General features: G+C 40.3%; 1 protein-coding gene across 2 annotated transcripts in view; it reads left to right on the top strand.

Annotated features, from left to right (window-relative positions):
- Positions 1–12,448, top strand: part of ASCC3 (activating signal cointegrator 1 complex subunit 3) — a 203,584-nt gene that overhangs the window by 49,618 nt on the left and 141,518 nt on the right. The window lies entirely within an intron of this gene.

Here is a 12,448-nt window from a genome sequence, read left to right as displayed (position 1 = left end):
ACATTAGATTAAATTAGTGACACTTCCCCTAAATCAGGAATGAGGATTGTGTGGTCTTCTGAATATTTCTGAACTACATCTGTCACCCTCATTAGTGGCTACGCTGACTGCAGCTGATGGTTGCTGGAAGTCCAACATCATCTGAATAGCTCCCCATCCTTGCTCTGAAAGTTTACCTAGTCAGTTTTAGATCTGATTTAATATTTGTAAAACCTGACATACATATTAATTATTATTATTTAATTATTAATGTATTAATTCATGCAGGCAAGCATTTTGAAGTGACATTTCATCACCTGACAAGTATTTTTTTATTTTTAAAATCTTTTAAAATGTTTATATTAATGCAAAATCAAAATCTGTTAAGGTTATTTTTTTTCAGAGTCAGGCTTCATAAATGGAAAGAAGAACCTTTAGGGAAATGCTGGAAAAACTTTTTGCTTCAAAATTCATGATTCTATTATCTCTGGCTTACAAAAGGCCCTTTTCATGCTTTTTGCATGGTGCTGCTGTAGGATTGTTGCAGGATTTGGGAAATCAGTGTGGTGATTTCCTATTGCCCTTCACAACACAGCATTGAGACTGCAGGTGTCAACCACTGGCAATGCTTTGAATAAGCTATTTAGCAAGTGCACCTGCCTCACAAAGTTTTAAAATGTTTTTCACTCAATTGAAGCCTTTTCTCTTGTAACTGCTTACTAGGACAGTTAGTATCTCAAACATCAATTTGAATTTCTAAAACCTATTCTGCTTTCCACATAAAAAAGAGAGAGACCTTGCCCCAAGAGGGCTCGTCATCTGGTGGGAAATGAAGCAGAAGGTCAAGATGAGAAGAGGAATAGCAGACCACCTGTCCTGTGGACCAAAAGACGCTCGCTCTGGTGATCATTTGCAGAGTTGCACCAAAGCAGCTTCCAGTTCAGTGCTCTGGGTGCTAGTGGAAAGCATTTAAAGGCAGAATTCCCTTTTCCTCCTTGAAAAGTAGTAACACCAATAATAACTAGCTGCCCTCCTTGCAATGTTTTGCCAGATATGATTGCAATTAGTGCTTGTTTAATAAATGGCCGACTTGTTACTACTAGACTTATTAATAATATTTTTACAGAGACAGATGTGGAATACCTAACAGTACAGCTGCAGGGCTTTCTATGCCAATGTGTTAACTGCTTAGGATATGGTATACTGACTGCTGTGGCAAAGTGGTGATATTGTGTGCAAATTCATGCCAGAATTGCAACATTTCATTATTTGTTTTTTCAGGCAAACACTGGGTATAATGATTTGTATCATTTTAAACTGCTATAACAATCAAGCTTTACTAAATTCCCTTTATATAATTGCTTTGTGAATCTGTTAATGCTTGATTGCACTATAGGGTTTTTTTTATTAAAAAAATCTCACCAAATGATGACCCTTTTTACTGTGTGTTGAGTGCAAATATGATTTTTACAACATACTGTTCGTAAAACAAATAGGACCCACTTATGAGAAATAGTTCATTTCTTGTATTAATAACTTTAAACATTGTAGAATCCCCAGAGTTGGTTATTGATTTTATTTTACTTTTGCAAGATTTAATAGCTTCTCATAAAGCCCTTTTGTGCAAAGAATTCCACATATCTGTAAAACTACTGTATAACTCTTTTGTGCTCCCCCCATACAAAAAGCACTAAATTTAAAAGGATAGAAAAGCAGTCTTTATAGGTAATGCAAATGATGCATTAAGCTAGATTCTTTTCCTAGGCTACAATTTAAAAGTACTCTAAAGTCCAATTATCTTTGATTTAGCTGTAAAGATTTCAGAATAACAGCTGTGCTTGTTGAGTGAATATTCTTGAGCAGAGAAATGGATTTGAATAGTGAGAAATGTGGAGAGTAGGGGAGGGGTGGCAAAATGTAAGTGGAAGAACATAGTAATGCTTGCTTTCTTTTTGTTCTTTTTCTAAAAAACAAAAATATTCTGTCTTTTACTGTGATGATTATATAGAATAGGAAACAACACCGAGGAATCCAATAGTACTTAACATTTAATCTAAAAGCAGAAATGAAGAACAAATTGGATATTATATATAACCATAGTATCAGTGCATGAAAAATGTCTTTATAACAGTCTAGTGTAGTGGGCTTTCTTTTGAAATTCATGCAGAATAATTTTGTTTGCCAATTCAGTAGCCATCAGATTGAATTTACTTCAGCTGCTTAATTGACATGCACAAATTAATCTTTACCTCCCAGATGTTAAAAGCCGTAAAAGATTGTTCCCAGCGTGATTTTAGTCCCTGTTTGACCAACTTGCTGTTAGGGAAATCAGCAATCTTTTAATTTTGATTTCTGCTTTTAAATTTGAAATGTGTGCAATCTTAACATGATGGAAGTTTAAATGGGAAGCTAAAGCTTCTATAAAGCTAAGTAGTCTAAACACTGTTTCTGCAGATTGCATCCTCCTGCCATTTCTTTGCTTTCAGAAGGTCTTGATGGAAGACTGCTGAATCAAAGCAGCAGCAGTAGCAGCAGCAAGGATGAAGGTGATCTTCTGCATCATCTCCCTGCTGTTTTGAAGTGTCCCCAAGCTATCAAGAGCAGAGGTTTTTTGTAGGGAAGCACCAATGATCACCTTGATCCCTGTTCTTCTGACCCAAGCCTGAATCAAATTACATTCTGTCAGCTAACCGATACCAACAGAATATAACCCTGAGGCACTTGTTTTCCTTGCACAAGTTTTGCCTTTGTTTAGGTATTTTGATTTTGTTTTGAGTGTATCTGCTGAATTGTTGTTGGGTTTTTGTTTTGTTTTTTTAAAACAACAACACCAGTTTGATTTTCCAAGGCTTTGGGAATGGTGTAATGTTGCAGGAATGAATCCCCTTCACTGATTTGTCTCTAATGAAGAATGAGTAGGTCATATTTGAGAATGAAAGAACCACAGAGCTAATTCATCTGTTACATTATGGAGAAGATGGGGGGAAGCAGAGGGACTATTTTTCATGCATATGTTGCAGTATGCAAAGGAAGAGACCCTTAGTTCACATTTGCTGAAGTAATAAAATTCACAGGCAGGATGGAGGCAGGGTTTTTAGGGGGCAGATCAGGAAAAGTAGTGCTTTATCCCACCTACACTTGCCAAGTCTCCTCTGAAATTAGCTGTCAGAGGCTCATCCTCCAGCTGGGCTTAATTTGCATTTCTGAACTCAGTTGGCACAAACAAAGAAAACAGACTAAATTGACTAAAAACAGTTAAGCATTTTACATATCTGCCAATCCTTCATTGCAAATATCTCTCCATCCCCAACTCACTCCCAGGGGCAGAGGAAGGGCCTATAGTGGGTGCGGTCTGCACGGGGTGCCCCCACTGAGGGGGATGACAAAATGCCAGGTGGCACTCACCACAGGGCTTGCAGCACGCCCCAGCCATGCGCCTCTTCTGGGAGAGACTTGGTGGCTTAGGCGCATGCAGGCTCCGCGCTGCACAAATGGTCCGCCCACTGTCTCCCACCCAGCTGTAGGGCAGCTGAGTGGGAAGGCAGACTCCGGAGGCCCCACGGCTTGTCCCACCCCTATGGGCGGCTTGCCCCACCCCTGGGTGCACCGCCCCAGGTACCCGCGCGGCTTTCTCCACTGCTGCTCACTCCCATCCCATTACAAACGGGGTTGGATCGCTTTGATTGTCTTGCAACATGTAGTTTGACTCTGTGTACTAGAACTTAGGTCTGAAATAAAGCAGTGGGTAGGGACTTCAGCTTTGTAGCAGAGCATGTGCTGTTAATGCAGAATATTTTTAAGTTCAACCCTGTTATCACGGTTGAAAGAGTAAGTTAGCTCCTGCTAGTTAATGCAGAGAATCCTGAGCGAGACAAATAGTCTAACAATGTCATAGAATAAGCTACCATGCTGGAAAGCCAGAATGCATTTCCTGGATGTAAGGAATCCCCTCTGTGAAGACAGGATAATAGGATGGTAGGATTTCTTAGCTGTGTGTGTGTTCCATCACAATCAGTCAGGTACCTGTGATGTACAGGAAAAGGGAAACACTTGGTTTTGTTTCATTTTGCTTTATATCACTTTTTTTTCATACCGTATTTCAGAATTTAATATTTTCTTAACAAATTGTAAATCAGCTTTCACTACTCAGGGGTAGGGAATCTGATCTAGCCAGAGGGACAGATACTCACCTCCCCTAACTCCCATGGGCCATTTCAGTAGGTGAACATTGTCACATGGTTTGAAATAAAGCTGTGCAGGCAAAGGCACAAGGGTTTTCTAATAATTTTATAATTTGGCAATTATTAGGGGAATATTGGAAAACTAATAAAAATTATTCCTGCCCCCCCCAAAAAAAGGCACAAGGGATTTGAAGATGCTACTGATTGGTGGAACCTGCATACCTCACTTTCAGCCGGGGGTCATGCCTGTGCCATACCTGAAATTATATTTGACATCAGGCGTAGGACAGGTAGGTGCGGTTTATGCCCTCATCTGGCCTGCAGCTTGGATGTTTCCCATGCCTGATTTATACCTCACACTTTGACAGCATCTCCTCTTAAAATGGGCAGTGAAATGTGGGGGGAAAGAGAAAATCATGAACAGGATTGCTGTGTGCTAATGAGGCACGCTAGCTGAAAGTTGTCATACCTGATTAAGGAGCTTATTGGCACCAGTCAAAGCTGACACTGGAGTATTGGAGTTGATATAACCATGTTTAGTGAAATGAATTAGAGCAAAGAAAGCAGGATAATAATATGGAATTTCTCTCCTGTTTAAAACATTTAAATCATTATTTAAACTTGCAGACTGAGAGCTAATTATGTATTTTATAATACAAGTGTTGGATTTCACAAAGCACACAAGCTGTTCCTCTTCTTTTGTTCTGGAGGCTAAAAATGTGCTTTGTGTAGACAGATTTACCTTAGAAAAATGTCCTGAAATACTGTTTTGATGCTGCTTTTTATCAGTATACCGTAGTATGCTTTATTCTGATGACTTTCCCCCATCTTATCCTTCCTTCTTTGCACTTTCTCCTCTCTGCTCCCTTATGTCCTTTTATCTTTGGATATGTTTGCTGATTATTATACAAATATAGGTGCAAGCCTTAATCAGTTTATTTGGTTGGTAAACTATTATTCCCAGTTAAACAGCCATGCATATTCAGCAGAATCTCATTTTGTTACCATCTTTACTATTCCATTTCTAAACCCACCACTGTTTATGGTCTCACCCACTTCTGGCATGCAATAGTTGAGATGTCACAAGAAAACTGTGCTATCCTCTGTTATCTTTACATGGATTTATTTTCTGTACTGGTGGGTTTAAATTGAGGGTGAGCATCTTCCCTGACTTCTGGTTTTATGTGGAAATCTGTATGAAGAGGGCTTCAACGTCTTGTTTGTTTTTCCATCTTTTTCCATCTTGAACAGAGATAGCTGGTCTCAGTGATCTATTCAGAATACAGCTCTTAGATTAACCGGGAGGGAGCCATTATGAGCGCATTGTACTTCACAAGGTATCCTTTTGTGGTCTCCCCCTCTATCTGAAATGTGGCAGGTGGCTACGTGGGGGAAGGCCTTTTCTGTGCTGATGCCCAGCTCAAAAATTTCTCTCCCCACAGAATGCTAGCCTGGCAGTCTGGTGTCTTTCTACCATGAGGTGAATGCATTTTTATTTTCACTGGGGTTTTCACTTTTTAACTCCAGTTGATCTGTATCTGGATGCTACTTTTATAAGGGTGCTGTTTTTCGCTTATTTTAATGCATTAGTAACTTTATGGTGATTTTAATATTTTCTTGTAAGTTGGCCAGATAAGTGTATTTCAAAGATATAGGAAAGATATAGGGATATAGGAATTTTGTAGTTACTAAGTGAAATTTTAGGAATCCTGCAGAGACCACCTCAGTGTGCTATCAGGCTGATTTTTGCTCTTGAATATACTGGGATGGACATGTGCGTTCCTGCAGTCCAGTTGATTTGCACCCTTAGACTTCCTAGATGGTCATGTAGAATCTGTAGCAATCCATAGCTTTTTACAGAAAGACTGTAACTTTTCATGCCAAAAAAAGTTCCCATTTTGAGGAATGGGGATTGGTCGTGCTTCTGTTGCACTATAGCACTAGGTTGTCCTGGCAGTGTGCCAATTAGGTTTGCTTCTTTGTGACATGCTTCCCGTTAATGCATTCTTGGGGGCAGGGGGGCAGATGGAAACGAGCAAAGGTTTAGCATAGCAATAGCAGCCTTTACAATACTTTTTTGTTGCATTGCAATCCTGTGTATACTGAGAAGTAAGTCCCACCTCACACATTGGGACTCAATCCCAGGTAACACGACATAGGATTGGAACCTAAATATCTATATCCAAAGTCTTAAATGTTGCTCTTTTGTTAGCTGGTATTAATTTTTTAATTGACCAGCGATTTTAGACTTCTGCACACATTTATTCTATGCTTACCCAGTGATGGAACTAGTTCTGGAGTAGTTCCTAATACTAATCTGGGCACCACTGAAGTGAGGCTGTGGGAAGAAATTACATGGACAGAGAGAAATGTAAGTTGACAGTCAAAATATTGACAGTTAGCCCATTTCTATTTGGCCATGCCCTAATACGAAAACCAGATTGAAATGTCTTGCATGAGTTTCAATCCATTAACCAAATGTGACACTTTATTTCCTGGCTGTTTCTGTGCTGAGAGAACTGAAGTGGTGTAATAGTGATATAAATGAAAACTCTTTGCAGTGCTGCTCACTGGGAAGAGAAAACATGGCTGTAGAAAGGTATTTTAAAACTCTTTTTAAAATGATATGGTTTTCCAGTATCCTGAAATGAGTATGCTATGACTGTCTGTGAAGCTTACCATGGTCACTGTAAGAAAGAAGAGATGGCAAAACAAATTATAATTATCCCAACCCAGCGTGGGCAAGTGGCATAGAAATGTGCACTTCTCATGGGCAGCCTATATACCCAGCTCCACTGTAATGCTCATTTTGCCCCAACTGCATTTCCTAGGTCAGGGATATCCAACAGGTCGATCGTGATATACCAGTCGATCACGGGGTGTCCCTGGTCGATCCCGATCACTTTGATTCTACCTCCCCCCCAAAACAGCTCAGCAACTTTGGCTCTTCCTCCCCCCCAAAAAAGCTCAACACCTCTGGTCAATCCTCTGCCATACACACACACACACACACACACACACACACACACACACACATGTAATGGGAGTAGATTGCAGTCTCTTGGAAGTTGGACACGCCTGTCCTAGATGAATGTATTGATGTGAGCAGAGATGTGCATTTCTAGGCAAGCTTCTTGTTGTTATACAGGCAACTACATATTTACGTGGGTGGTTACATTCCAAGGCACCGCTCGCGTCAACAGAACGTGCGTAAGCCTGTTATGCCCCTGCCCCATTGCAGTGCCAAAAACTCTGTGCTTACCAGCGGTTGTATGCATGCTGACTGCACAAAAATGGGGAGTTGCTTCCACAGTGGTACCTCGTGTTACGTACTGTCCCCCTTACGAATGCTGCGGGATATGCGCTCCGCTCGGAAGTAGATGCTTCTTGTTGCGACCTTTGTCCAGGATGCGAGCAGAAGCCGCACTCCAGCGGCACAGCAGCAGCAGGAGGCGCCATTAGAGAAAGCGCGCCTCATGTTATGAGCGGTTTCCTGTTACGACCGGACCTCCGGAGCAGATTAAGTATGTAACACGAGGTGCCACTGTATTTGAATATTTTCTTGCAAACAGAGTTGGACTGGGGGTGTTGATTCCCCTCACAACATGTGATTTTTTTTTTAAACCCTTCATTCCAATAGCTAATTTTACTAGTGGTCTTGTGCCTACCAGAAAGACAGTTGAATTGGAAAGAGAATAGAGATTTTCGAATGCTTTGAGAAACATATTTACCCAGTCAAGAACTGAGCATTTCTCTAGGTGCCATGTTGAATATGTCAGAAGGAAATAATAAACTGGAGTAGGGTGGTAGACATGGGTGTGCTTAAGACCTAATAGTTTGTCGCAGGGATGGGAAACATGTGGCCCTCCAGATGTTGGACTCACAGCTCCCATTATCTCTCGTCAGCATTTCCAGAGCTCAGGGATGGTGCAAGTTGTAGTCTAACAATTGGAGGGCCATAAATTCCCTATTCCTGGTTTACCATATCCTGATGGTGGGTTTAAGGTTGGGGAAGCTAACCTGAAAAGTGTATCTTACAACCATAATCAGTATCCCACTTTTGGAAGCTCAGTGTTTTAAATCTAATTCTAAACTGTTTGAAACTTTAAAGGTCCTTCTTCAGACTTGATATATTTTCCCTTCTCCTCAGCACACCTCCCATTATCCCTGACCATTGGCCATACTTGTTGGGACTGATAGGCGTTGGATTCAAACAGCATCTGGATGGCTACATGTTAGGCACACCTGCTCTTGCCCAAATCTCCTCCCCAGCTATCCTATGCAGCAAATGGAGGGGAGGAACAAACAACCCCTCATTCATCCACCCCATGCCTTGGCACTTAGTGCTACAAGGTAATTGGGTTACAGTGTTAGAATTCTAGGCAAGATGAGCAGTAAACTACTCCTCTTGCCTCAGAGATGAAACAACTCACACAACTGCACTTAGAGGAGGAAATCTCCGGACTGTTTGTTCTCCTTTCCTCGCAGGAGCCTAAATCCTTAGTCATAAATCTGAAAACGAGCAGCATTGTCTAGCAAGACATGCACTGTTCTTTTAACTTTGGGTCCAGTCCATCAGACACTGGCACTGTTTTTCTCCCTCAGTTTGTTTAAATGGTGTTTGTGTCAGAGTCCTATTGAAATTCAATGCTGGAGACTGCGCAGCAGCTGTGCTCAATGTGTTCACACTGTCTTCAGAATAACAATATACAGAACTCCGCATTTAATTCACGTCGTTATTTAGAGTGCCATCAGCAACTTTTAATTACAACATGCAGCCGTAAAAGAGCTTTACGCTTAGCGCCGAATGTGTCTAAATACTTTAAAACTGAAGAAAAAGAAAATATGCATCTGTTTTATTTTAAATTGTGACAGCAGGGCTGTGGTACAAGGAAGTGTGTGATCGCAGCAGTACCAGTTTAGCTTTGGCAAATTAGCTAAGTAGCTTGCGTTTGTAGCATTTCACACCTTTAAATTCTTAATATGCCTTGCTAAATATATTTCATCACAGTTTGCTAATTAATGTTCTATGAAAATTACAGCTGCTAATTTTCGTGGTTGACATGGCTCATTTCAAAGTGGTAATAAGTTACATCTGCAGTGGTGTGATGGCATTTTATAAATGCTGGTTGTACACTCACTATTTGGAGTTAGAGTGGGTTCATTAAAGGCCACCGTCATTACATAAGAAGGCAGTATGTTCCCTGTACACAGTGTATTGTTGCGATTCTCTGAATCTAATTCTTTTGTGACTAACATGTTCATCTTTTTCCGCACCGCGCAACCAGATGCTGTTGACGGGGGATGAGTCCCTTTCCCTTACTTGTGAGAGATGCAGGGACAATTGACTGGCTATGACTGCTGGCTTGGAGCTTTCGGCTTTTGATTTGTTCTTTTGTCACTAGCTATTCTCATTTTCTCAGGCAAGTCAGTCTAAAAGTTAACATCATTGGAAACCACATTTTCTACTGCATTAAACTTCCGCATTTAATAGGGAAGGGTCAAAGTTCGGTGACGGAGCACATGCTCCCTGGTCCAGTCTCTGCGGGTAAGGCTAGGAAAAGTGCTTTGAAATCTGGATGACCTGCTGCTAATCAGTTAAACAAAACTCAGATAAATTGACCGGTGGTCTGACTCTGTATAAGACAGCTTCCTACGCTCTATGTTAAGCCTCCTTGAGCATCATTTGGTGAAAAGGTGGGATATAAATTTAACAAACAAATAATCTGGTGGAATAATCTAGTAGTTGGGAACATTTGTTTCTCCTCTACATATTCTGCAATATATGAATCTTGTAGGGTGTTTGAAAGTCCCTTCAAAGTATCCCTGGAATCCAACCATAGCCAAAGTGCAAATACAGCAATAGCTCTAAGAATCTTATGCCTCTAATAAGTTGTTATCTGCCTTAGCAAGATTGTTAGCTATTGTTAGGGTAGATTGTTAGCTGGCTTGGCCATAAGGCCAGTGACAGTACTTTCAGTGAGGTTCGTTTGGATAAAGAGGGGTGTGCCTGGAAAGTGGACAAAAGCAGAATATTTCTGCCTCTATTTCCACAGATAGAGTGTTGCAGCATCTATAAACGTTCCATTAGATTGCACTGTGAGCCTTAGCATAGGCATAGAGATTTATTAGCTGTCTTCTTTTTAAAAAACAAAATATGCTGGTTCTGTTTTGTATACATTCATTTAGATCAGCCTACACATTTAAAAGAGAACATAGGGCAACTCCAACTGGTTTCCTTAGATTTATTTATTTCTTAAATTTGTATTTGTATTTATTTGTCTATACCTCCCTTTTATCCAAGGATCACAAGGCAGGTTACAATATAAAACAAAAAAGACATAACACAGTAACAAACAAAACAATAACCACCACCACCTTTAGCAGTATAAAGGTAAAAGTAGTATAGGTATAGTATAGCATTTAGTAGTATAGGTGACTGTGCACTTGCATATGCTTGTGTGTGAAGAAAGATACCCATGGCATTTTACAGGATCATGGATGAAAAGTTTACACACATTACACTTTTCAAACAACATTTAGACTTAGCTGATTGTACTAAAGGTTGTTTTAGCCATCATCCTTAAAATTTGACCATGTTTAAATAACCCCCCAGTTGTATCAGTAAATACATTAGATGCTGAGGTTTCAGTAGACTGAGACTGAAATATTTGTATAATTGTGTGTGCGCGCACCTGTGTGCAAGCATACACACACCAACTTCATTAGAAGTTGAACTTTCAGGGCATCCATTCACATTGGTTGGCAGATGACAACAACAAAAACAAAAAAGCAGTACCAACTTAATAGAGTCTTTTACCACAAAATATGTGATGCTTATAATAATAGTAATAATTTATTATTTATACCCTGCCCATCTGGCTGGGTTCCCCCAGCCACTCTGGGCAGCTTCCAACCGAATATTAAAAACAGTACCGCATCAAACATTAAAAACTTCCCTAAACAGGGCCACCTTCAGCTTAGTAGCTTAGATAATTTTTCTTTAAAAGTTAGCTAGTTACATAAGGGAAGCTATTAATGACTACTAACAACAGGTAGTGAAGAATACAGTGTCCATTTTCAGATTCACTATGCTGACTAGCAAAACAGTTATATCAGGCCCTTCCTCCCAAAGGAGCCCAGGGCAGCAAATAAAAACATCTCACCATTGGCAATTCTGGAAGTTATATTCCAAAGCATGTGGAGAGCACCTGGTTGGGGAAGATATTGCTTTTATAAAGGCCACATTGGTATTTAACCAGTAGGCACCATTTTCAAGTGTAGGAAGAAAAATGCAGTCATTAATTGGCTAATAAACAAAAGCTCATATTTTTCCGCTTTAAGTTACATGAGAATTTGCCTCCTTTTTTTAACATCTAAAGCTGCACCTTCTGTATAGTAGTTGAAGCATGATTAGAATTGTTCCCATTTATAAGGTAGTTATTGAATTTAAAGTTATATAGGAAGTCCTGCTTTAATGGGTATCAGTTGGCTTTTCTAGTTACAGAATGAGGAAGGTAATGTTTTTTTCATGTCCTTGAAACCTCAGATTTATTATTTCCAGGCTGGTGATTTATCACTTCTACTACAGGGATGCAAATATACAACAGATAACTTCTCTCAAATCTCAGCAATAAGTGCCAGGCAGTGAACATCCAGGAAGTTACTCTGAATTTCTGGTGGACATGATTAATCCTGCAGTGTTAGTACAGAAATGGTGGCATATTTAAAGAGGTTCATGGATACAGTCATCCTTTTAGCTACACACACTGCCTAGTAAGCTTTATTCAGGTGTAGTCCTTGCGTGGCAAAATATATCGGATGGTAGGAGGAAATTTCCTGATTAAGTGATGAAGGTTTGTTGGCCTTAATGTCCTCTGGGGACTTGCCAGTCTACCAGCCACAGCCTTGACTCCTAGATTCCCTACCGAATGGTACATAGGGATTTCCAGTGCTATGCTAAGGCCAGCTGAGCAGGTCAGTGCATGATGCGTCAGTGAGAGAAGTCCCAGGTGCACAACTTTCTCGGGGAATGGTGCTGCTGTTCTTTTTAGATGAGAAATAAGCTGGGTGCACCTAAGATGTGTCTGAGAGATCTCGGCCGTTTTTATGTTAGTTGGGGCTGTGGTCTTTTAGAACTGCATTGTTTGAGAGGGGATGTCTAATCAGATTAAAATCTACTTCCCTTCCAAACCTACCAAGAACCTGGCCTCAGAATGATAGTGTTGCCACACTTTGCTTGGGATATCTGCCTCTTACACATCTGCAAAGTTCTTCTTATATGTGAA

The sequence above is a fragment of the Zootoca vivipara genome, chromosome 3 (assembly GCF_963506605.1).
Source record: "Zootoca vivipara chromosome 3, rZooViv1.1, whole genome shotgun sequence".
Classification (NCBI taxonomy): Eukaryota; Metazoa; Chordata; class Lepidosauria; order Squamata; family Lacertidae; genus Zootoca; species Zootoca vivipara.
The sequence above is the reverse complement of the archived record's forward strand: the minus strand, read 5'-3'. Positions and strand labels throughout refer to the sequence as shown.